Consider the following 26,969-nt stretch of genomic DNA (forward strand, 5'->3'; position numbering starts at 1 on the left):
TCTAAGACAACAATAGCATTTATTTTTCATACACAATTTGATTTTTACACTATAAGGTAAGCCGACGAAAGATGCTATATTTAAGGAATTTTCTTCCATAACGGCTGAATCACGCATCCAGAAATCTTGAAATTCCGTTTGAGTTCAAATATGATCCTGCATTTAACTACATAGAAAATATAAACGTTAAATATTTGAACACATGATAGCTATACGGTGATACTGAAAGCACTGTATAGCTGGCATCTTTCACTGAATGCTGGGTCAGAAGCCACTTGTACGGGGAGAAGATGCAACTGTCTGAAAGATAGATACAAAATTTGAGAATCTGTGAAGTACAAGACAACAAAACTAATTTATTTTGATCATGATAAAGCACAAACAAGAATAATCTAGCTGTCATCAGCTGGTTATTGCTAGATTAGGGCGATAGCCCTCCTTGCACATATAAAAATTGATGTTAAATATAGTGATTTTCCTTAGACTTTTGTCTTCATTTTTGTATCCACATCGGACGGTCACTGCAAGCGCTGCACCAAGTGGAAGAACCCCTTGCAGCATTGGTCACTGGCGCAAACTCCGGAAGCCCACATTTTGAACCTGTAACAAAATAATTTCGTACAAGTCGTATTCAATGTATTTTCTATCAATATAAATAGGATTCAGAAGAATATTGTTGCCGGTGTGGGCGAGCGGTTCTAGGCGCTTCAGTCTGGAACCGCGCAACCGTTACAGTCGCAGGTTCGAATCCTGCCTCGGGCATGGATGTGTGGATGTCCTTAGGTTAGTTAGGTCTAAGTAGTTCTAGGAGACTGATGATCTCAGATGTTAAGTCCCATAGTGCTCAGAGCCATTTGAACCATTTAGAAGAATATTAAATGTTAACTAAATGGTGACCTGTTGAAACAAAAGAAATTTTCTTAGCCCACAAAATGAAGTCAAAGCAGGGAACGAAAACAGACTTTTGAAGATAACGAAAAACGGCTACGTACGTTGGTAGAGAATTGAATTTAGAATGCCGTCATTAAATTCCCATCAAAACCGTATTTACCACTCTGAAGTAACGTTTCCCGTCAATTCGAAAAATACGGTTTCGAGAAAAGCGGGTTTGAAGTTTAGGTTGACATTTTTTTGGAGTTACGTCAAACATACCTCTTATCAGCGATCCCTGGATCATACGACAGTTCTTCCAGATCCAAAAGGAGGTCCTCCTGCGTCCTCTTCGTTGCGATAGTGATCCTGTGGGCCTCTTTGACAGTTTCTGTCATCCGCTGCTCTGCTCGCTCGACAAGCGTTTCGTCCGCGTTTACGCAGAAGTTGTAACAGGTTGGTCCTATCTCCAGCCAAGGTTCCATAATGCTTGTTAAGCCGTAGTCGACATTACATGCTACCACAATGGCGATACTATTTTTATTCTCGCTGTGAATGGTTTTCGGACACACTTTTTTAAAAATCGCCGTGTAATTCTATGAGTGAGTTATTGGCGAACTTCGCATGAACACTGCAATAAAGCAGACGTCCCAGAGAATATTTAAGTCAAAAAACAAGAAGCCTTTTTTTAAATTTTCACAGAAACCACACTCTTAAGGATTTCACTTGCTGTTCAGTGTTATCTGATTCGTGTTTTACAAATATTCCGTAGTCACTGCCATTTCCATAGTCCTGTTGTTATTGTTGTTGTTGTTGTGGTCTTCAGTCCTGAGACTGGTTTGATGCAGCTCTCCATGCTACTCTATCCTGTGCAAGCTTCTTCATCTCCCAGTACCTACTGCAACCTACATCCTTCTGAATCTGCTTAGTGTATTCATCTCTTGGTCTCCCCCTACGATTTTTACCCTCCACGCTGCCCTCCAATACTAAATTGGTGATCCCTTGATGCCTCAGGACATGTCCTACCAACCGATCCCTTCTTCTGGTCAAGATGTGCCACAAACTTCTCTTCTCCCCAATCCTATTCAATACTTCCTCATTAGTTATGTGATCTACCCATCTAATCTTCAGCATTCTTCTGTAGCACCACATTTCGAAAGCTTCTATTCTCTTCTTGTCCAAACTATTTACCGTCCATGTTTCACTTCCATACAATGCTACACTCCATACAAATACTTTCAGAAATGACTTCCTGACACTTAAATCTATACTCGATGTTAACAAATTTCTCTTCTTCAGAAACGCTTTCTTTGCCATTGCCAGTCTACATTTTATATCCTCTCTACTTCGACCATCATTTGTTATTTTGCTCCCCAAATAGCAAAACTCCTTTACTACTTTAAGTGTCTCATTTCCTAATCTAATACCCTCAACATCACCCGACTTAATTCGACTACATTCCATTATCCTCGTTTTGCTTTTGTTGATGTTCATCTTATATCCTCCCTTCAAGACACCATCCATTCCATTCAACTGCTCTTTCAAGTCCTTTGCTGTCTCTGACAGAATTACAATGTCATCGGCGAACCTCAAAGTTTTTATTTCTTCTCCATGGATTTTAATACCTACTCCGAATTTTTCTTTTGTTTCCTTTACTGCTTGCTCAATATACAGATTGAATAACATCGGGGAGAGGCTACAACCCTGTCTCACTCCCTTCCCAACCACTGCTTCCCTTTCGTGCCCCTCGACTCTTATAACTGCCATCTGGTTTCTGTGCAAATTGTAAATAGCCTTTTGCTCCCTGTATTTTACCCCTGCCACCTTTAGAATTTGAAAGAGAGTATTCCAGTCAACATTGTCAAAAGCTTTCTCTAAGTCTACAAATGCTAGAAACGTAGATTTGCCTTTCCTTAATCTTTCTTCTAAGATAAGTCGTAAGGTCAGTATTGCCTCACGTGTTCCAGTATTTCTACGGAATCCAAACTGATCTTCCCCCAGGTCGGCTTCTACTAGTTTTTCCATTCGTCTGTAAAGAATTCGTGTTAGTATTTTGCAGCTGTGGCTTATTAAACTGATTGTTCGATAATTTTCACATCTGTCAACACCTGCTTTCTTTGGGATTGGAATTATTATATTCTTCTTGAAGTCTGAGGGTATTTCGCCTGTTTCATACATCTTGCTCACCGGATGGTAGAGTTTTGTCAGGACTGGCTCTCCCAAGGCCGTCAGTAGTTCCAATGGAATGTTGTCTACACCGGGGGCCTTGTTTCGACTCAGGTCTTTCAGTGCTCTGTCAAACTCTTCACGCAGTATCGTGTCTCCCATTTCATCTTCATCTACATCTTCTTCCATTTCCATAATATTGTCCTCAAGTACATCGCCCTTGTATAGACCCTCTATATACTCCTTCCACCTTTCTGCTTTCCCTTCTTTGCTTAGAACTGGGTTTCCATCTGAGCTCTTGATGTTCATACAAGTGGTTCTCATATCTCCAAAGGTCTCTTTAATTTTCCTGTAGGCAGTATCGATCTTACCCCTAGTGAGATAAGCCTCTACATCCTTACATTTGTCCTCTAGCCATCCCTGCTTAGCCATTTTGCACCTGCTGTCGATCTCATTTTTGAGACGTTTGTATTCCTTTTTGCCTGCTTCATTTACTGCATTTTTATATTTTCTCCTTTCATCAATTAAATTCAATATTTCTTCTGTTACCCAAGGATTTCTACTAGCCCTCGTCTTTTTACCTACTTGATCCTCTGCTGCCTTCACTACTTCATCCCTCAAAGCTACCCATTCTTCTTCTACTGTATTTCTTTCCCCCATTCCTGTCAATTGTTCCCTTATGCTCTCCCTGACACTCTGTACAACCTCTGGTTCTTTCAGTTTATCCAGGTCCCATCTCCTTAAATTCCCACCTTTTTGCAGTTTCTTCAGTTTTAATCTACAGGTCATAACCAATAGATTGTGGTCAGAGTCCCCATCTGCCCCTGGAAATGTCTTACAATTTAAAACCTGGTTCCTAAATCTCTGCCTTACCATTATATAATCTATCTGATACCTTTTAGTGTCTCCAGGGTTCTTCCATGTATACAACCTTCTATCATGATTCTTAAACCAAGTGTTAGCTATGATTAAGTTGTGCTCTGTGCAAAATTCTGCCAGGCGGCTTCCTCTTTCATTTCTTAGCCCCAATCCATATTCACCTACTATGTTTCCTTCTCTCCCTTTTCCTACACTCGAATTCCAGTCACCCATGACTATTAAATTTTCGTCTCCCTTCACTATCTGAATAATTTCTTTTATTTCATCATACATTTCTTCAATTTCTTCATCATCTGCAGAGCTAGTTGGCATATAAACTTGTACTACTGTAGTAGGTGTGGGCTTCGTATCTATCTTGGCCACAATAATGTGTTCACTATGCTGTTTGTAGTAGCTTACCCGCATTCCTATTTTCCTATTCATTATTAAACCTACTCCTGCATTACCCCTATTTGATTTTGTATTTATAACCCTGTATTCACCTGACCAAAAGTCTTGTTCCTCCTGCCACCGAACTTCACTAATTCCCACTATATATAACTTTAACCTATCCATTTCCCTTTTTAAATTTTCTAACCTACCTGCCCGATTAAGGGATCTGACATTCCACGCTCCGATCCGTAGAACGCCAGTTTTCTTTCTCCTGATAATGACATCCTCTTGAGTAGTCCCCGCCCGGAGATCCGAATGGGGGACTATTTTACCTCCGGAATATTTTACCCAAGAGGCCGCCATCATCATTTAATCATACAGTAAAGCTGCATGCCCTCGGGAAAAATTACGGCCGTAGTTTCCCCTTGCTTTCAGCCGTTCGCAGTACCAGCACAGCAAGACCGTTTTGGTTATTGTTAGAAGGCCAGATCAGTCAATCATCCAGACTGTTGCCCTTGCAACTACTGAAAAGGCTGCTGCCCCTCTTCAGGATCCACACGTTTGTCTGGCCTCTCAGCAGATACCCCTCCATTGTGGTTGTACCTATGGTACGGCTATCTGTATCGCTGTGGCACGCAAGCCTCCCCACCAACGGCAAGGTCCATGGTTCATGTCCTAATGTAAACAATTCTTACACTCAGTGGGTTGGATCCACTTACACTTTGTAAGACGTGTATATTTCTAGTGTCTATTGTCAAACCACAATTTATGAAAGATGTTTATATTTTATTAATAGGATTAAGTAGGAATAATTAATATTTTTCATTTTGAAAATAACTGTGTTAGCAGGGAATGTCTGCACTAAATGTATTTTTGGTGAGAGAGACCGCACATTGATATAATTTTAGAAAGGGCGGGAGAGACCGCGTATGGATACATTTTAAGAAAAGAGCGGGAAAGACCGGGCATTGATACATTTTGTAATGGTAGCAGGGATTGTCTGCACCAGAAAGCATTGTTGGCTGGAGAGACCGCACTTCAGCGTTCGTAGGAAGTCAGTAGTAAACGAGATTTGAAGCGAGTCGGGAGCAGGTCTGAAGCGAGAGGTTGAGAGGAGCTGTGTGCCTGACAGTCAGCAGCTATGATTTACAAGAGATTATAAACGGATGCACGGAGACATCAGCTAACTATTATCATAAGAGGAACAAATATTATTGAATTTTTTAGAAGCTCAAGACTACTGAAGGTATGTAATTTTATTATTGTCAAGAAAAAGTTTAACTATGAATTACGTAACTTCAGTCAAATTAATTACAGAATAACGTCAGCTTTGCTATTAAAGAATAACGTCAGCTTTGGTAATAAATACAGCCACTTATTATGAAAGCCCACCAGCAGCTAATAGAGTGTAGTAAAACAGAGTAAGTATATTCATGTCGCAGTTCGATGTAGCAGTCAGGAACAGTTTTGAGTTATTGGAGGTAACGACTGAGGGCCACGACGACACATTCTATGTTTCGTCGAAATAATCAGCAAATCACTTTTAATAAGCAGTATTTAAATTTGTTTGCGAAGATTGCACTTATTATTATTGAGAAAGAGAATTAATTTCAAAGGGATTGTTATTATCAAGCAAGAGATAGAAATCCTAAGGGAAGGTTTCATATGTTATTGTAGAAGGGAAAAATGGTTCAAATGGCTCTGAGCCCTATGGGACTTAACATCGTAGGTCGTAAGTCCCCTAGAACTTAGAACTACTTAAACCTAACTAACCTAAGGACATCACACACACCCATGCCCGAGGCAGGATTCGAACCTGCGACAGGAACGGTCGCTCGGCTCCAGACTGCAGCGCCTAGAACCGCACGGCCACTCCGGCCGGCTTTTATCCGTTCTTTTGTGCTTTGTCTCTCATATAACTTCTTCTTGGGCTGCTCGTTAGAACCTCTGAAATTTACATTTTCCTCTTGCTGAAGCCTTAGGGACAGGACTTATGTTATCAAAAGAGGAATTATTATTATATTTGCAGTTGTGTGCCAACTGCATTGCCAATTTCTCTGTCACATATCGCAAATGGGATTTTGGATGGGTCATGTGGGTAAATTCAATAGGCCGAAAATCCAGAAGTGCCATTACCAACTGTTGCAGTGCGATTCCATGCAGAACTCAACAGTTGTCCAAACTGAAGACGAGTAATTTCGCAGCCTGGATGGTTGTGAACCCCGCTGTTGACAGCCAGTTGCCAAAACCAGTTGTCATAACGTTTTTAAGGGCCTTAAGAAGACCCGATCTAGGGGTTGCAAGTATTGAGTACGATGCCTATGTAGGCAGAGGACAATAATCTGATTCTTAGCTGCAACATCAAGAAGATTGACATCACAACATTGCGACCTGTGCACATCGAGAATCAGCAATAGATTGCCGTATTCCTTCTTAGGAATGAAGTGATTTGCGTAGTGTGGCTATGTAGGCGGAGGAGAATAATCTGATTCTCAGGTGCCAAATCAACAAGACAGACATCAGAACATGGTGACGCGTGCCCTTCGAGAATCAGCAGTACTTTGCCAAGATTCTTTCCTAGCAATGAAGTGACTGTTCAGCCAGTTCGCAAACGCAACCATATTCACATAGGCACACCTATCTTTCATTTCGACGTAGGAAGCTAGAGACATAAGATCACTACTGGCCATTAAAATTGCTACAGATAGAAGAAATGCAGATGATAAACGGGTATTCATTGGACACATATATTATACTGGAACTGACGTGTGATTACATTTTCACGCAATTTGGGCGCATAGATTCTGAGAAATCAGTACCCAGAACAACCACCTCTAGCCGTAATAATGGCCTTGATATGCCTGGGCATTGAGTCAAACAGAGCTTGGATGGCGTGTTCAGGTACAGCTGCTCATGCAGCTTCAACACGATACCACAGTTCATCAAGACTAGTGACGCGTATTGTGACGAGCCAGTTGCTCGGACACCATTGACCAGACGTTTTCAATTGGTGGGAGATCTAGAGATTGTGCTGGCCAGGGCAGCAGTCGAACATTTTCTGTATCCAGAAAGGTCCGTACAGGACCTGCAACATGCGGTCGTGCATTATCCTGCTGAAATGTAGGGTTTCGTAGGGATCGAATGAAGGGTAGAGCCACGGGTCGTAACACATCTGAAATGTAACGTCCACTGTTCAATGTGCCATCAATGCGAACAAGAGGTGACCGAGACGTGTAACAAATGGCACCCCATGCCATCACGCCAGGTGATACGCCAGTACGGCGATGTCGAATACACGCTTCCAATGTGCGTTCACCGCGATGTCGCCAAACACGGATGCGACCATCATGATGCTGTAAACAGTACCTTGATTCATCCGAAAAAATGACGTTTTGCCATTCGTGCACCCAGGTTCGTCGTTGACTACACCACCACAGGCGCTCCTGTCTGTGATGCAGCGTCACGGGTAACCGCAGCCACGGTCTCCAAGCTGATAGTCCATGCTGCTGCAAACGTCGTCGAACTGTTCGTGCAGATGGCTGTTGTCTTGCAAACGTGCCCATCTGTTGACTCAGTGATCGAGACGTTGCTTCACCATCCGTTACAGCCATGCGGATAAGATGCCTGTCATCTCGACTGCTAGTGATACGAGGCCGTTGGGATCCAGCACGGCGTTCCGTATTACCCTCCTGAACCCACCGATTCCATATTTTGCTAACAATTATTGGATCTCGACCAACGCGAGCAGCAATGTCGCGATACGATAAACCGCAATCGCGATAGGCTACAAACCGACCATTATCAAAGTCGGAAACGTGATGATACCCATTTCTCCTCCTTACACGAGGCATCACAACAACGTTTCACCAGGCAACGCCGGTGAACTGCTGTTTGTGTGTGTGAGAAATTGGTTGGAAACTTTCCTCATGTCAGCACGTTGTAGGTGTCGCCACCGGTGCCAGCCTTGTGTGAATGGTCTGAAAAGCTAATCATTTGCATACCACAGCATCTTCTTCCTGTCTGTTAAATTTCGCGTCTGTAGCACGTCATGGTCGTGGTGTAGCAATTTTAATGGCCAGTAGTGTAGGTTCCTCCCTTTAAACATGAAGTCGGGTGGAAGGAATTTCCCTTCGACATCGCAGCAAGCAATTAGGGATGATTTTGTGACTCCCAGGCATTCCTATAATTGATTCGCCTAGATGGGCAATGAATCCACAAGCTTCAGTGCGGATGGACATTTACGTCCCATCAAATTATCGAGCTTGGAGCGCATGGACGGTAACCGCAAGTCGGTGACGTTAAGTGGGAATGTGAGCCGAGATAGTTCGCCCAACTGCCATAAACACGATGTCCGGGTGGCGCAGTGGTTAATACAGAAGGTCTCGGGTTCGTGTCCCGGCCTGGCGCACATTTTCACTCGTAGCCGGTGATTCCGCACAAACTCCCGGTGCAACTGATGTGATTAGTTCCTCCCCTTTTCTTTCATTTCCCTTCTCCCCCTTCCCCCTTGAGGAGAGCGGTACTTGGCACTCCAGCAACAACGCCGTTTGCCTCTTGCATGTAAAACAGAGCCGGGTGGATATGCGGGCTTACTAATAGCTTAACGTTCAACGGAAGCCCCAGAAACGGACGTCGAGTGTGAGGACGGGCGGAAGCCGGCCGACTTCCTGTGCGGGGGGAGGCGCCCCTTCCAGAGCCACCCTCCAGCGTTTCCAGCCGCTCCCCTTCCTCTTCCGCACAGCATTTAAACAATTTCCTGGCGCCCCGGCCCTCGCTTCCCACGACCAACCGGAGTACTCGCATTGTTAACGGTAAAATCAAAGCGGAAACCGCGGTCAGCGCGCTGCGCATTGTTTGTGCCCTGTACGTATTCTGTTTAAGGTAATTGGTCTCTTCTGCAGCAGCCCCTTGTTGTTTGGTGTTAATATCATGCGGATACGTCTATACTGAATTGCACAGAATATGAAAAGTATCCTCCCTTGTCGATATTTGACCTGGGGAGGCAGTGGCTGGCCTAAAAACAGCATTGTTGTAAGCTTTTCGATTACTTAACACAAAACTAATGCAGCTTATGTAACAGGAAGTGTATTTACGTTGCTTTAATTCTCTAATAGGCCCATAACCCAGAGGTCCGTGGATCGAAACCACGCTCTGCTACCAATGAGGTGTCAGGTCAGAGGGGTGTTCTGAACACAATTTCGACACAAAGCAGGTCAATAGGCTGTGGAGTGGAAGGGGTAGGCTAGCAATAGAACAGTGCATCACCATTGACGAGACACTCATTTATTGAACACGTAAGTCAGGTATTACCCAAAAGGAACAATCAGTACAAATTACAAAATAATATTCTTTTCCTTTAAGTCACTCAAACATTCAAACAGGCAAATAGCAATCATTTAACTGAAAGCCTTTTAAGAAAGCAAGACTAGAAAATTTGAATGATGAGTTAAAATCATATTTAAATAGGCTCTGTCCGAGCACATATTTTAAAACGAAATACTTCCTTTAAGGAACCAGCGATCAGAATTAATTACATAACCCTCAACAACCATATTACAACCAAGACATTTAAGATTAAACAGTAATATATAACATCAGAGACCTGCAGTCCCAAGTTTTAAGCAGCACGTTTCAGATGGACTGCACTGCAACAGTACAACAGAAGTCCCTCAGAGGATCTCCCCACACAGGAAGTTATTGCCGCAATCGATAAAATATCAACATCATTCCATGTACAGGCCTAAAACAAACTAAAAGTTCTCTTAAGTTTGGTACAGTTAATCGATTTTAGAGTTCCATATCTCAGTCGGTAAAGATGGAACATTATAGGATCACTTTGTTATCTGTCCTTCCTGACCTGTTAAAAACCCTTTCTCCTCACAAACGGATGGACGAATCAACTTTAAATTCATGTCACACGTTGAGGTCTACTGTCCCTTGGCCGTGTAAAAAATTAAAGCCCCTAAGGCAGCGCAATGAAAAGACACGACCATTTATGTCACGTATATTGATACTCGCAAACTCATTCGTCAAAACCTCGTCGACGGAAAATCATAAATCTTGGCAAGAAGCAAGGTTTCACCTACAAGTAAAGGAAAAAATCCAAAACTTGTTAATTTGTAATTAAATTACATGAAAACAATTTTTTACTTTTTGTTGTCCGCCTGTCTCTACGTCCTCCGTCTGTTAAGAAAGCTTTTTTCAAGAACGGGTAGACCTATCGAGTTGAAATTTATGTTATATGCTTGCGTCAAAGGACCCTTAGTGTTGTTAAGGTTCTAAAACACTGCAGTCAGAAGATATGGCCATTCATGTCATATACTTTGATACACGCAAACTCACTTTTATAAGGCTGAACACTAATCATATGTAAGAACCTACAGAGTAACTGCGGATTGTGAATAACTGGAGAAAGTGTTCCGCTAGATACTGAAAAGTACCATCAATTAATATGGTTTCCTGCAGACGTAGTTGTTCAAGTTTGGAGTCGGTTGAAATAACATAAACATTTTCCATACATTACTAAAACCAAAGGTTTCACCTTTTGTTATTAAAACTTCTATCTCCTATAAGGCAACCTCGCGGGATTTTGTACTTTAGACCTATTCTTCAAAAGAGCAGAAATAACTTACATTCTTCTTCTTTAATGTGTTCACGGTTGTCGGGTTGTCGTCTACTTTGCGTATAACGTTTATGGTCTTTCATACGAAACATCTCCTTTTGTTTTAAGAGAATTCCATAAAATTCTCCTGTTTAATAAGTTTTGTAGAACTGGGGTGTGGTCGAGAGTGCCTTCCAAACGCGAAAATACGTTTCCGTGCCTACTGTACACAAATTTAATAGAACACCGCGAATTTTTACCACAGCATAACCATCCACGTTCTTCAGTTCCTCCGTAAGATTTTAATTTATAACCGTCACAGCTTAAACGTATCATACCACGATCACTAAAAACAGGTTGCAAAACGTGATGTGCTACCATATTTCCCGCTTCGATGTCTAACTTGAACTACACAACGAAACACTATGTGATTCTGCTCACATGATAGCGAGCTGCTGTCGTTCACAGGACTGACAAGTGCGGTTAGGACCAGGAACACCACTCGCGTTGATTTGCGGTTAACCTACAGGTCTCAACACTTCGTACAAATGTGACGTCATTTTAACATCACACGCTATATCGAAGACGAGAAGAGCTGTCTGTCAACTTTTGGGATCGTTCCGTTCTCAACAGGTGAGACGAAAATGACTTTCAGAACAATAACATTCACATCAAGTAGAGAGAAATGATAATTAGGCTTTTTCGTTGCTTACGGTACGTTAACCTCGAAGTAGCGTCGTTTTTAATTATATAAAGTTCTGCATTCGTGTGGACTGATCTGTGGGTAAGGGACAAATTGAAAGGGTGGGCTAGAATTACCTCCGAAACTTACTGAAAAATTTGTTCTAGTTTTCCTAATATGCCTTCATACTGCGAAAATGAGACGACTTACTGATTTACAAGCGAAAATAGACGGCTGAAGCCAGCCAGCACTGACTTTTAAAAGCTTATATTTTCAATAGCGCTCATTAAGGAGTCTCGCAAAATAAGCTTATTTTTCGAAACTGTGAAAACTAGTTTCAGAAGTTAGTCTGTAATTAAAAAGTTTGAATAGCCGTTCTAGCAGACTAATTAAAGTAGTAGCTCATTTGTGTTATGTCCAATGAATAAACGTTGTTTCAAAACATTGAGGATCTCTCGAAAACGCATCGCTACTGCTAAAATTTGTTGTAATAAAGTGACGAAAAGCGTCATATTGTTTGTTCAAGATGCACTTTAACTAAAGACAATTTTGTTCGGCAAAGAAAAGTCTTAAAAGAACTAGCTCCCAAGTTATCTATTATACTTACTAGATGGCTGAGTCTAAGTCGTCTTTTAATTCTTTTGCAGTCGTGTCTATGCCTTTTTTTCGGAATCATAGTTTGTTTTACCAGATGGTCAATGTGTTTTAAACATTTATTCGCATTTGCGTGTTTCTTGCTTAATTTGTAAATTAATTACAATGACAATTCACTCATGAGAGAGAGAGAGAGAGTGAGAGAGAGAGAGAGAAAGCACTCTTATATTTACAAGATGTCCAATATTATAGGACATACTTCTATTAACTTACTGAAGTAATTCCAGAACATTTTAGAAATGTGAAGGTAAATAAAGACTACAGACACGGTAGGACGCCAACATCCTATACTGCTACGCTAAAGTCCGTAACTTCACCCTTATAACCACTACACCGCGTGAACTAATATTGGATTGTCTTTTGTACTGTAGCTTGCATCTAATGAAGATTTTAACCGTCAATACATCATTATGTGACGTTCAATTATAACAGATCGTACCAAGAGTGTTTTTATAAATCTTCAACGTGTCATTGTCTTGAAACGGCATACTTTCATAACACCCAAGTTACATCACGAAATGTGGAATCCAATATGACGTCAATTTTCGCAAAAACCCAGCATCGAGTGTTAGCTGTTCCTACAGCCCCCGATATGTGTGTGTGATGTCAAAATGACGTTATGTTTGCACAAAGTCTTGTGAACTATAGGGTACCCGTCGACTCATACCGAGGGTCGGACAGTCTTGCTAACTGCGTACAGCCGGCCGCGGTGGCCGAGCGGTTCTGGGCGCTTAAGTCCGGAACCGCGCGACTGCTACGGTCGCAGGTTCGAATCCTGCCTTGGGCATGGATGTGTGTGATGTCCTAAGGTTAGTTAGGTTTAAGTAGTTCTAAGTTCTAGGGGACTGATGGCCTCAGAAGTTAAGTCCCATAGTGCTCAGAGCCATCTGAGCCATTAACTGCGTACAGCGCTGCAGAGTTCGAGTGTGGGACTCACTGGCACTTTCACAGTACCCTTCTACAGGTCATTAAAAATGCCCGCTGGATAACGCCCGTTTCCCTAGATCCTCACTCATCCATTATGACAAGGTATCTACGTCTATATCCACACCACACAAACTATTGTGAAGTGCATGGTAGAGGCTACTATCCATTGAGTCAAAATTCATAGCTGGCAAGTCTACTAGCGCCACCTACAGTACACACCAACGGGAGCTTTGCGTCGTAGGATACCACTGTGTTTCCACTTCCACTGCGTTTGGTATTGACCCTGCTATTTGTCGAATAGGGTAATTTTCTGGAAACGAAAGTGCCACATATTTGAAGCAAAACCTACCTAGTTAAAATTAAGGACAGATTTTTGATATGTTTAGAAACACTATACGATATTAGTGGCCGATCGTAGATTTGCAGAGATCTACGGCTGAACGACGTATCTGGCTAGAGGTAATAAACTGTACACACAAACCTTTCTGGTGAATCAGTCTGTCTCTTAGTGAAAATTGTATCAAAATCCCTACAGTAGCCATCACACAGAACAAGAAAAAATGACAGCGGACTTTAATATATAATTTGTATAGAAGATACGTGTAGAGAAAGAATATGTTACTCACTCAGCATTGCTATAATTATAAATTCATCTTAATACTGAGTTGTGCAACATGGTCAAGAAAGAGGAACAAATCATCGAAAAAGCGTATCCAGTTACAGAGAGAAACTACGTACAAACAGGGGCTACGTAAGAGAACAATTCTAGTTACAAAAAATGGCAAAGCACAATAAAAAAATCAACGTGTACAGAATATGATATTAGTGGAAGAAAAAAATTTTAAACCCATTGATATAATGATGAAGCAAGGGTAAAGTGTTAACTTCTCATCAGAATTTTTAAATTCGCTCACTTTCTCGGTATGCCTCCGTAAAAAAGCTTCTGAATAACATCATCGAAGCGGAAGTACTAGAAATGACGAGTCAGTGTTCATGTCACGGGTGCCCTCACTCCAACTAACTTACCCTTCAGCTTTAAAAGACTCCAATTTCCGGCAGGATCAGCGAACAGTATGATTATCAATACAGCAACAGGGAAAACTTTGGTGAATGTTGTGGACTGAATTTAACGCTAGATTAGTAAACCTTCGTTAAGTTAACGATTGCAGTAGGGTATAAAACAGGACATTTCGTTCTTAATTTGGTATGTAACATACCACTGGAGATCTAATAATTGTCATTAACTAGTGCGTAACCTGGAAATTTTGACTTCCTTTGAATAAAATTTGGGGTAGTAAAATCTACGATGATTTAGTAGCAATGTAACATCCCCCAACCCCTCCTTTAGTATTCTAGCATTAAGAGAACCTTTTTTCTCGCAGCGACAACTAACTATAGTTACTGTGTTCGCCTGTTTTACAACCACTAATCATATCTGTCTTTGCACACGAAAGCGAAACACCAAATGTAGTTTATCTTAATACAGTTTGAATACGTTAGATGCTATACAAATAAAATGATTAATTGCATATTTGTTCCAATTCAGAAAACAAATTAAAAAAGACCAGGCGAAGTGTGTCCTTTCCAGCTACCCTTGTATTAAAAGGGTAAATTACCCATCGTTGCCGGCTGCTGTGGCCGAGCGTCTCTAGGCGCTTCAGTCTGGAACCGCGCCACAGCTGCGGTCGCAGGTTCGAGTCCTGCCTTGGGCATGGATATGTGTGATGTCCTTAGGTTAGTTAGGTTTAAGTAGTTCCACGTTCTAGGGGACTGATGACCTCAGATGTTAAGTCCCATAGTGCTCAGAGCCATTTGAACCATTTCTTACCCACCGTTTGCGTGGCGTAACAGTATTCAAGTATTTGTTTAGTGGTGTGATAAACCCAAAATATCATAAAAACGTTTTTAAAAAAACTAATGGATCTTATCTGCAAGAAATATTCTAGAAGAATCCAGCAGTTGGAACTACGCTGACTAAAAAATAATTAATGTAGGGTAATGAAATTTCGTGAATACATTTGTCCTGGTAACATATTTCAGTAATTAACATTGCAAGATCACAGGTTAATGTAAGAGCGAGCTAAAACATTACAAATATGAAATGCTGGTACGTTAATCATCAGTGTAGCTGCCAGAATGTCGAAAGCACGCATGCAGACATGCACGCACTCTGTTGTACAGATGCCGAATGTCAGTTTGTGGGATGGAGTTCCTTGCCTGCTGCACTTTTAGTCGGTCAGTACAGGGGCGGTTAATGTTCGATGTGGATGACGCTGCAGCTGTCGTCCGATGATGTTCCACATGTGGTCAACTGGAGACACATCTGGTGATCGAGCAGGCCAAGGCAATATGTCGACACTCTGTAGAGCTTGTTGGGTTACAACAACGGTATGTGGGCGAGCGTTATCCTGTTGGAAAACGCCCCTGGAATATTGTTTATTAACGGCAGCGTAACAGGACGAATCATCAGATTGGCAGTCAGGGTGCGTGGGATACCTACGAGAGTGCTGCTGCTGTCATACGAAATCGCACTCCAGCTCTTAACTCCAGGTGAGGTCCAGTGTGTCCAGCACACAGAGAGGTTGGTTGCAGGCCCTAAGCAGGCCTCCTCCTAACGCAGAGCCAACACTGGCTCCGAGGTACAACCGGCTTTCATCAGAGAAAACTACAGTCCTCCACCCTGCCTTCCAGTGAGCTCTCACTTGACACCACTGAAGTCGTATGTGGCGGTGGTTTGGGGTCAGTGAAATGCACGCTACAGGGCGCCTGGTTCGGAGCTGTACCTGAAGTTATCGATTTGTAGCAGTTCGCTGCATCACTGTGGTGCCAACTGCTGCTCAGATTGCTGCTCGAGATGCAGTGCGATGCACCAGAGCCTTACCACGAACACGATGATCTACCCTTTCAGTAGTGCTATGCGTCTGTCCGGAGCCCGGTATTCTTGCGAGCGTACATTCCCGCGACCGCCGTTGCTAGCAGTCGTGTAAAGCGGCTACATTCCTGTCAAGCCCTTCTGCAGTATCAAGAAGGAACATCCAGCTTCTAGTAGCCCAATTATACAACCTCGCTCAAGCTCAGAAAGGTGTTCATAATGGCGTCCTTGTCGCCTGAAAGGCATTCTTGACTAACATCAGCTGACCACGTGGAATCTCAAAGGTAACTCACTAATGCTCCCGACCGTTACAGCGTGTATTAAGAGTAAACCTGATTTGCATCCTTATAGTAGCGCTACTAGCATCAATGTTATGCGACTGGCGCTAAATATGAGAAGAAATCATCTTTCAGCTGTAGATCACTCCTGCCAACTTTCGTTTACGTCGCACAACTGCTTCTTTGTGTTGCGATTTTTTTTTTTTTCGTCAGTGTACGTAGCTTTTTCTTTTGAGTGAGGTTAACCTGAAATTAAGTACATTTATCGTAATGTAGCCGCGCGTAGTAGCACGTGGATTGGGGCAGGCGCCATCCCTGATCGAATCCGCCTGACGGATTAAGGACGAGGGCAGGTGTGGATGTGGATGTGGTTTTTAGGCGCTTTCTCCCATCCGACTAGGTGAATACCGAGCTGGTACCGACGTCCCGCCTCATTTACACGATTCTACATCTACATCTACATCCATACTCCGCGAGCCACCTGACGGTGTGTGGCGGATGGTATCTTGAGTACCTCTATCGGTTCTCCCTTCTATTCCAGTCTCGTATTGTTCGTGGAAAGAAGGATTGTCGGTATGCCTCTGTGTGGGCTCTAATCTCTCTGATTTTATCCTCATGGTCTCTTCGCGAGATATGCGTAGGAGGGAGCAATATACTGCTTGCCTCCTCGGTGAAGGTATGTTCTCGAAACTTCAACAAAAGCACGTACCGACCTACTGAGCGTCTCTCCTGCAGAGTCTTCCACTGAAGTTTATCTATCATCTCCGTGACGCTTTCGCGATTTCTAAATGATCGTGTAACGAAGCGCGCTGCTCTCCGTTGGATCTTCTCTATCTCTTCTATCAACCCTGTCTGGTACGGATCCCACACCGGTGAGCAGTATTCAAGCAGTGAGCGAACCAGTATACTGTAACCTACTTCCTTTGTTTCCTGACTGCATTTCCTTAGGATTCTTCCAATGAATCTCAGTCTGGCATATGCTTTACCGACGATTAATTTTATATGGTCATTCCATTTTAAATCACTCCTAATGCGTACTCCCAGATAATTTATGGAATTAACTGCTTCCAGTTGCTGACCTGCTATTTTGTAGCTAAATAATAAGGGATTAAGTACATTTATCGCAATGTAGCCCCGCGTAGTAGCACGTGGATTCGCAATCATTTTGAAAACGTTAACTCACTTTTACATGGATAACTCTACACACAGGCTGTTGGGGTTCAGAAATTCTATTCCGTTGGGTGGAGGGAGATGGGGGGGGGGGGGGGGGAGGTAGGGTTCAAATGGCTCTGAGCACTATGGGACTCAACATCTTAGGTCATAAGTCCCCTAGAACTTAGAACTACTTAAACCTAACTAACCTAAAGACATCACACACGCCCATGCCCGAGGCAGGATTCGAACCTGCGACCGTAGCAGTCCCGCGGTTCCGAACTGCAGCGCCAGAACCGCTAGACCACCGCGGCCGGCGGAGGAGGTAGGGGGGAAGAGGTTTAAAAGGGTGGTAACCCACAGAGAGGGCATCCGGCGATCATCTAACATTAATAGTGCCACTTCCGATAATACCACACCGACGTAGTGCAGGTATTGCATGAAGACAAAAGAAAAGGAAGGAGTGGACGTATCGTTCACGAATAAGTAAGTAAATCGCCAACATACAGCCACAGATGAAGATGCACTTTCTTTACTGATTTTGCAACGTACTGACACGGTCCATAACATAAGGAAGTGTCGTTTAAATAGTCTGTTAATGGAACAGCGAGCTAAACAAACTGTACGTATCACTTATATGAGCTACAATAAAATCAAATTTTTTGTATTTGGACAGCAACATTTAGGTTGCATATACCCTAGAACTCACAGAGTCATAATGCGATTTAGATCACAAATGCACCCCTTTTTCCCAGAATCCTTCCTGCAAATAATTTTTGAAAACATTTCTCTCGGAAAAAGAGAAGCCTTGGTAAGAGTATTTTAAGAATGGAATACACGCAGTTTCGAAGGCAAAAGTACAGTATTTATTTCTACTGTAACTAGTTTGTCTCAGTATTTGGTCATCTTCAGATCCTCACATCATGATGATAGGCGGCGCCGATGAATAGAGCGGGTTTCGCGACTCCACGAACGTCAGTTATAGTGGACGTTCGTGGAGTCACACCCGCACGCCGCAGTTGACGCTCCTGGAATCACATCAGCCGCTCCATTCGTGGCCACCGCCTACTATCATGGTATGAGGGTCTGAGCATTGTCAGATACTGAGCGAAACCGGTTACCATCGAAATAAATGTTTTGACGGTGTAGAATGTTTTAATCCATTTTAAAAGTGCTTCCTACTTATCTTGGTTTTCCGTTCGACTTCCCCAGTACTGATTGTACGTGATCGGCACATTTCATATCTTTAAATACCCATAAATACTTATACTATGTAACATTTTCAGGGTGTTCAACACTGATCTTGTAATCAGATGTATATCGTCCTTTCTCTTTGTTATAGTCAGTCCGCAGCTCGTGGTCGTGCGGTAGCGTTCTCGCATCCAGCGCCCGGGTTCCCGGGTTCGATTCCCGGCGGGGTCAGGGATTTTCTCTGCCTCGTGATGACTGGGTGTTGTGTGATGTCCTTAGGTTAGTTAGGTTTAAGTAGTTCTAAGTTCTAGGGGACTGATGACCATAGATGTTAAGTCCCATAGTGCTCAGAGCCATTTGAACCATTTGTTATAGTCATTGTCTAATAAGGGGCAGTCAAATGAAAACGGCAGAAAAAATAGTTCAAATGGCTCTGAGCACCATGGGACTTAATATCTGAGGTCATCAGTCCCATAAACTTAGAACTACTTAAACCGAACTAACCTAAGGACATCACACACATCCATGTCCAAGGCAGGATTCGAACCTGCGATCGTAGCAGCCGAAAACGGCACAGCGGGAGGAAACGTGAGTAAACAGTTTGTTGACTGCAAAATCTTCTCAGTTAACCGTGGGCACCACAAGATCCTGAAGAAGATCCCAGCGGATACCCCGATGGATCTAAATGTCGATCGCATGGAAGAACTACGACACCGCCTAACAACCCAGAAGATTTTAACTTCAGAGGCAACGTCGAAGGAAACTTGCGGGCTTACATAAAACTGTTTACTGTTTCAAAAGTAATCGTCATACCTGCTAATATGCGGGACGATCAAAAATTTTCCATTTGAGTACCTTGCTTCAGCGCATTTGCAACGTAGCGCGACTCTCGTGCGGGTATATGAGCACCAAGACTCAGGCAAGGGATTAAGCCGTCGGCACACGGACTGTGCATTCGAATGTTGAGCATTGAGAGTGCCGAGTTTCTGATGTCACAGTGTGGAAAAAGCACTTTGAGGAGTCTTTCAGAAAGTGCAGGGCATATTCTGAACATACGTTTGAACGTAGACCAGTAAGATGGAAGAACGCAGCCTACCTCAGATGAATCATCTCCCTTCAGTCGATGGACGCGAAACGCCATTTTGGCTTTTAATTGAAGCTCACAATATGTCATTTCTAAGCACCAGGAAATTGTGGATCTCTTGAAACCCCGCAGTCAATTGTACGATTCGTTGTAATAAAACGTCTTACTGGTGATTAAAGAATTCTTGTAATTTGGATATTATGAAAGTACGCCACTTCACTGCAACAGGATATCGAGGATTCATCAAAAACGCATTGTTGATGTCACAATTTGTTATAATTAAAGGTAAGTTAATAAATTATCTACGATTAAAGGCTTCAGGAGATGGTTAGACGCGAAGTATGGTCATAAAACATTTATGGTCGATGTAGCGTAATGAGTAGCGACGCAGTTTAGTAATTTAATACTGGTTCGCATCCTACTGCAGCGTAATACTTTTTTTTTACTATTCTTCACGTTTTCTAATATGTTCTTATACTTTATTATTAGCTTAATAGAAGAATATTCTATAATATTCGATGTTGTGTGAATATAAGTGCGCACTTTCTGAGGACTGAGTTTGTTCAATTGGGTTTATTTACAAGACGGCGTGCACTGCTTGCAGCAAGATATTTTGCACTTTCTTGTTTCAAGTTCTGTGTTTCACAAGTCGTAAAGATTCTTCTAGTGACTAGGAACAGTGATCAAGCGAAAATGACGTTAAGTTTTTACTAAAATGTGAAAATGATGCACGTTTTGAAAGACTCCCCAAAATGCTTTTTCCACACTGTGACCTCAGAAACTCGGCACTCTCAATGCTTAGCATTCTAATTTTTATCTTACGCACAGAACTATTGTACATTTGCATCGCACTATTTGTACTGGAACTTTTATAATCCGATGTCGTTATTGACTGGACCGAGTACTTTCCTTTTTGCCTTATACTACGTTCATGGGTATTGAAATTTTTATTTATGTATAGTACAGACAAAACAACATGACTAGTGTATCGACAGGGGGGGGGGGGGGGAGGGAAATTTGCGTTTTAATAGACCTACCGTAAGAATTTTACGCCAATCCATTTCGTAGACAATGTGATTTGCGAACCAGTTATTGCTGACAGCTGCCGCTGGAGCGCACTGCAATCATTTATACCACGTTGAGACACACGCACCTTTTGCACAAGTCAGGGCGTTTCTGAGCGTGCAGCAGCGCGTTTCACTAGGCACGCTCAACGTCGACGTTCGAAAGCACGGCCCGTGTGCCGACTGCCTTGGGATGACAATCACGTCTTTCCGACAGGCGCACGGTAAATGTGGCAATTTGAACTATGGAGACGTAATTACCAAATGCGTGCTAACAGGACCCACGTGTTGTTATTCTTCCCTTGGCTAAAAAAATGGTTCAAATGGCTCTGAGCACAATGGGACTTAACATCTCAGGTCATCAGTCCCCTAGAACTTAGAACAACGTAAATCTAACTAACCTAAGGACATCACACACATCCATGCCCGAGGCAGGATTCGAACCTGCGGCCGTAGCGGTCGCGCGGTTCCAGACTGAAGCGCCTAGAACCGCTCGGCCACCAACGGCCGGCGCCCTTGGCTCCAGAAGGACATACACCGGTAGACATCCCTCGGAGAATGAAAAATGTGTGCAATTAAGGCGAAACTCCTGGGAAAGCTGAACAAGGGGTGCTGTTTAATTATAACGCACGTCCTCATATCGCAAATGTAACGCAGAAGTTAGCCAGCTCAAGTGAGAGACACTTGAGCACCCGATCTATAGTCCCAATCCCTCCCCATGCGATTATCACGCATGTAGCTCCTTAAAAAAAGGCCTTGAAGGGCCGACAATTCCTGTCGGAAGAGGATGTGCAGCAGGTAGTTACGTTCTTCTTCACGCAGCAGCACACAGCGTTTTACCAAAGGGGTATCTTCAACTGGTGCATCGGTGGGTTGATTGTCTCAGTACTTACGGCTATTTTGCCTGTCTTATACGTCGACTGTGAGCTGCACAGCCTTCGAACAGAAACATTTTGATCGCCCATTATACCGGGTGTCTCTCCTAAGAGACGTCAGGCGGATTTTATCTGGTGTTTCGGAAGATATTTCCAATTTCGTTTTTGCAACGTGTAGCTGGAGTGAGCCGAAACAAATGCTGCTCATCACGTCTTCCATGCGACGCCCAGTGACGATGAAAAGTGTCGGTTTGTTTCCTGTTACAGACAAAATTATTTTTAAAGTTGAATTTTTAAAGCGGAATTCTCTGTTTACAGGGTGGTCCAAAATTTGTCTAGTCGAATGTTTACTTTATCAACGTCTATTAACCACTCCGTCTACAGGCCACAAGTGGCCCATCGGTACCAACCGACCGCCGTGTTATCCTCAGAGGAGGATGCGAATAGGAGGGGCATGTGGTCAGCACACCACACTCCCGGTCGTTATGATGGTATTCTTGACCGAAGCCGCTACTATTCGGTCGAGTAGCTCCTCAATTGGTATCATGAGGCTGAATGCACCCCGCAAAATGGCAAGAGCGTATGGGGGCCTGGATACCCATCCAAGTGCCAACCACGCCCGACAGCGCTTAACTTCGGTGATCTCTCAGGAACCGGTGTACCCACTGCGGCAAGGCCGTTGCCCGATGTTTATTAACAGAAGCAGTAAAACACAAAGAATAGCGAGTATTCCAGCAGTGATAGTACCTGCTTGGTCCGCGCCCACTGCTACCGCCATGCAGAAGCGCTCATCACTAGCTGCTGGAGTACTGATTGTTCTTCGTGTTTTTCTGTTCCCGTTAATACATATCGACATACAACACTAGACTAATTTCGGACCGCTCTATAGAATGGGCATCGTTTGTTTGTAATGGGAAACAAACCGACGCTTTCCGTCGACGGTGGACGTCGTTACGAAAGACGAACGCGATAATTTACACTTTTTCTTTTGTAGAAGACGTGGTGATCAGGATTTGTTTGCGCTGATTCGAGCTACACGTTTTAAAAACAAAATTGCAAGTATCTGCCCAAAAAGTAGCGAAATTGCGTCTGATGACTCGTAAGAGAGACATCCGGTACACTTATCCCACGGTGGGACAAGACAGCCAATGCCTTCATGATTGCAGTTGCCTATGGAACCCTGATTGTAACCAACCTTGCACCTCTTCGTCCGAAGCAAATCGACGGCCACGAAATGTATGGAAATTGCACGAGGAGAAATCGGGAGCGTGCAGAGGATGTGTAAAGGCTTCACAGTGAGACTTCTGCAGCGTAATCGCAACACCATTTCCAACATGTGGGTGCGCCCTGAAAAAAGACGGTCGTGACCGTCGATTTGCTTCGGACAAAGGGCTGCACGTCTGGGTACAATCAGCGCTCCGTAGGCAACCGCATCTTTCCATGGAGGCATTGGCCGTTTTGTGTCACAATGGGATAAGTGTTTGAAGAGTTATGGGGATTGCTTTTGAAAAAATAAACAGCTTTCTTACCTTTTTTCAACATGTCTCGTTTTCATTTGGCTGCCGTTACACGTTTTCCACAAATAAGGAGAGCTGTCATTCATTCCACCTAGTGCAAATTTGGTCCAAGTCATACTGCAATTCCTTACGCTCGTCCAACGACAGCGCTTCTTGTAGACACCTGCTTGGTCAGCAATGGCTCTTACTGTGTCGCTAACGCTATACGACTATTTTTTGTATATACACTGAGAACATGAGAGGTCCTATTACGCTTCCTTGTGACACACTATATGTTACTCTCTCTTCTGTGGAATTCTAGCCATTCAGTCTAATGTACTGGATTCTATTAATCAAATATTCCTCCAGTCGAACACGTATGTGCGAAGGTACTCCATATGATCGTGTGCTGGTTAATAGCTGACGATGTGGCAGAAGGTTGAAGGCTTCACGGAAATCTAGGGGGGCTCAATCTACATTTTCAGCGTTATGGATCGTTTACAAGATGTCGGATATGAATAAAGAAAGTTGTGTTTCTCAAGGGTGTCTTGTTTCCGAAACTCTGGTGATTCTTTCACAGTTGCTTGCTTTCCTTCAGGAACCTCACAATATTTGACCTCAGAATATACTGTGGGATCCTACAACTAGAGGATGTTAGTGCCATTGGTCTTTAATTCTGTGCATCTGGTCTGCACTCTAAGACGGAAAAAATTACGCACCACGAAGGAATTATCCGAATGGGACGGAAATCAGTAGATGTGATATACATGTACAGATAAAAAATGATTACAGTTACAGAAAAGTTGGATGATTTATTCACGAGAAAGAGCTTCATAACGTGTGCGAGTCAATAACCTGTTGGTCCACGTATGGGCTTTATGCAAGCAGTTGTTTGGCTCGTCGTTGATTGGTACAGTTGTTGGATGTCCTCCTGAGAGATATCGTTCCAAATTGTGTCTAATTGGCGCTTTAGATCGTCAGAATTGAAAGCTGGTTGGAGGGCTCCGCCCGTGATGCTCCAGATGTTCTCAACTGGGGATAAATCTGGCGACCTCGCTGGCCATTGTAGGGTTTGACAAGTACGAATCATTAGACACTCAAAGTGTGCGAACAGCCATTATCTTGGTGAAATATAAGCCGAAGATGGCTTGCCCTGAAGAACAACAGAAAGGGACGTAGAATATTGTCGACGTGCCGTTGTGTTGTGAGGATGACGTGGATGCCAACCAAGAGGGTCCTGCTATAAGAAGAAATGGCACTCCAGAATATACTCGTACATAAACAGAAAAGAAATAAAACGAACTTTGTAAATAGATACCATAGTGAATCCTGGGAAATGATCATTGCTAACGTTGAACGTGACATTCAAGGAAGACAGAATACAGCATTTAACCTATGACGGATATGAATAAAGTCGAGAAACATATACAGTATACACTAATATAATAACAGGAAATCAATAGTACACCATTACAGAAATTTATGGTATCATGAAGATAGTGAAGGAAGTTATTCTATAAAAATGATAATTACTCTGTAAATCAAATAGAATTAAAAGCAGCCTTCAATGTAAAAAAAGAAAATACAGAAAAGCTACTGGTATTAATACTGAATTAGTCAAACGTGGAGGAACCATCTTAAAATTTTGCTTTCTCCGTTTTTTAAATATGTGTTGGAAAAGCTGCCGGCCGGGGTGGCCGAGCGGTTGTAGGCTCTTCAGTCCGGAACCACGCTGCTGCTCCGGTCGGAGGTTCGAATCCTGCCTCGGGCATGGACGTGTGTGATGTCCTTAGGTTAGTTACGTTTAGGTAGTTCTAAGTTCTAGGGGATTGATGATCTTAGATGTTAAGTCCCATAATGCTCAGAGCCATCTGAACCATTTGGAAGAACTGATGTGATACTGAAAAATGGAACACAGCTAAAGTACTTTCTGTTTTTAAACAAGGAAAAAGGGGAGACACAGGACATTATAGAGCAATAAGGATATAAAATTTATGGGGAAATATTTGTTCAGAGGCTACAAACTATCGCTGATGCAAGAACCTCAGAAGAACATTCGGGTTTCAGAAAGGGATGTTCGGCTAATTACAATACATTTATAATAACACAAATCACTGAAAAACTTGGGGAATTTAGCTTAGAAACGCAATTAGCATTTAATGATTTTGATGAAGCCTTTGATAAGATGAAAAGACAGCTTTTGTGGAAAACACTGGAAATAAAAGATTTTCCTAAGAACCTTATTAATACCATAATGAGTCTATGTACATATACAAAAGAAGTTCTAAGTTCTAGGGGACATTTTAGTACATAAAAGTTTTCGACAAGGGAGTAGTCCATCAACCATTTTATTTAATTTATTTATTGAGTACCTAGCTATGAAACGGAAAGATGAAATACACTTAGGAATTAAAATAGGATCTAGCGTACATCTAATGTTATGTGCTAATGATGAGATAGTTATACAGGAAACAGACGGTAATTTACAAAGAGCAGTATATAGATTGAACAAAAACGTAAGATACTACAAGTTAATTATATGTGCAAACAAGACAAAAGGAAAGCAAAGGAAGGTATCCAGTCAGATAGAATGTAATAACAATTGAGAAAACTTTAGAACAGGTATTCCACTTCAGTTATCTAGGATGTGATATTAGCTTTAAACATGACAACGACATTGAGAATACGATTAATAAATATCTAGGTATCTGCGGAACAATTATAAGAACTTTGGGAAGAAAAACAAGGAAAGAAACACAAATTAAATTCTATAAACTTATGGTCGTACCGACTCTTGTATACGGTTGTGAATCATAGACAAAAAAAAGTCATGTATACATGCAGCAGCAGCACCAGCAGTAGCAGAGAATGAAGTTCATGAGAGATGCAAGATGATGTAAAAAGTAGATAAAATAAAGCATGAAACAATAAAATCAGATTTAAAAATATTTTGAGTTAATGACGAGATGGAAGAGAATAGAAGGAAATGGGAGGATCACGTTTACAGAATGACAGAAAATAGGTTGCCAAAAAAGATAATGCATTATCGGCAGACTGGAAAGAGAGGACCAGGCAGATCTCGTTAAGAGATGGATAGATGGACGGTAGAGACCGGAACAGATGATTATAACGCCTAATTCTTGGAAGGAGATGATGATGATGACGATATATATTTCACAGGTCCTGCGTGTCTCGTGAAACTATTACGGACTGCTGCTGTTCGTTGCAACCCATTAGTGGTCGCACTTTCCACGTAAGTATCTTCTCTTCACTATCCGATAAGGCAGTGTGTGCAGTTTGACGTACTTACAGAGTTCCCACACGGAAAGAACAGGTAGACGCTTCCCAGACGGACGACGGAAAGATAAGTGCGAAAAAAACGCCTTCCGTTGTCTACGGCGGCTGGAACCGCCACCCTCCAGCTAGACAGTTATAAAGACTGTCAATACAACGAGGGGTCCTGTAGAAAGCCTAAACTGCTGGGGTCGGCCCTCACATTTGAACCGTGGAAAGGCCGTTATGCAGGAAGCGACGTGAGGCGGGCTAATGGTCAGGCAGTGACCAGAGGTCAGCGACCAACCCCACCCCTCCCTGAGGCCACAGTGAATGGGCGGCTCAGTTCTCTGCCGTAACGGTTGCCAGCTAGTGACCCTCGAAACGGTGATATGTATCGCTGGCCTCTGAAGCAGGGACAGTTCCGCAATGACGTACTGCGACCTCCCTTCTGCAGGCGCGGACTGGTAAACCAGCATCATAAAACACTCTCTCCACTGGTATCTCATCGGCAGTTGAGTACTGCAACACTA

General features: G+C 42.8%; 1 long non-coding RNA gene across 1 annotated transcript; it reads right to left on the bottom strand.

The window, feature by feature from the left end:
- Window positions 1-26,584, bottom strand: LOC126148817 (uncharacterized). The gene is made up of 2 exons (XR_007530642.1): window positions 26,474-26,584; window positions 1-600 (listed from the first exon to the last, which is right to left on the bottom strand). It is a non-coding gene; the product is annotated as an uncharacterized LOC126148817 (long non-coding RNA).
- Between the last annotated feature and the right edge of the window lie 385 nt (window positions 26,585-26,969).

This window comes from Schistocerca cancellata, chromosome 2 (assembly GCF_023864275.1).
Source record: "Schistocerca cancellata isolate TAMUIC-IGC-003103 chromosome 2, iqSchCanc2.1, whole genome shotgun sequence".
NCBI lineage: Eukaryota > Metazoa > Arthropoda > Insecta > Orthoptera > Acrididae > Schistocerca > Schistocerca cancellata.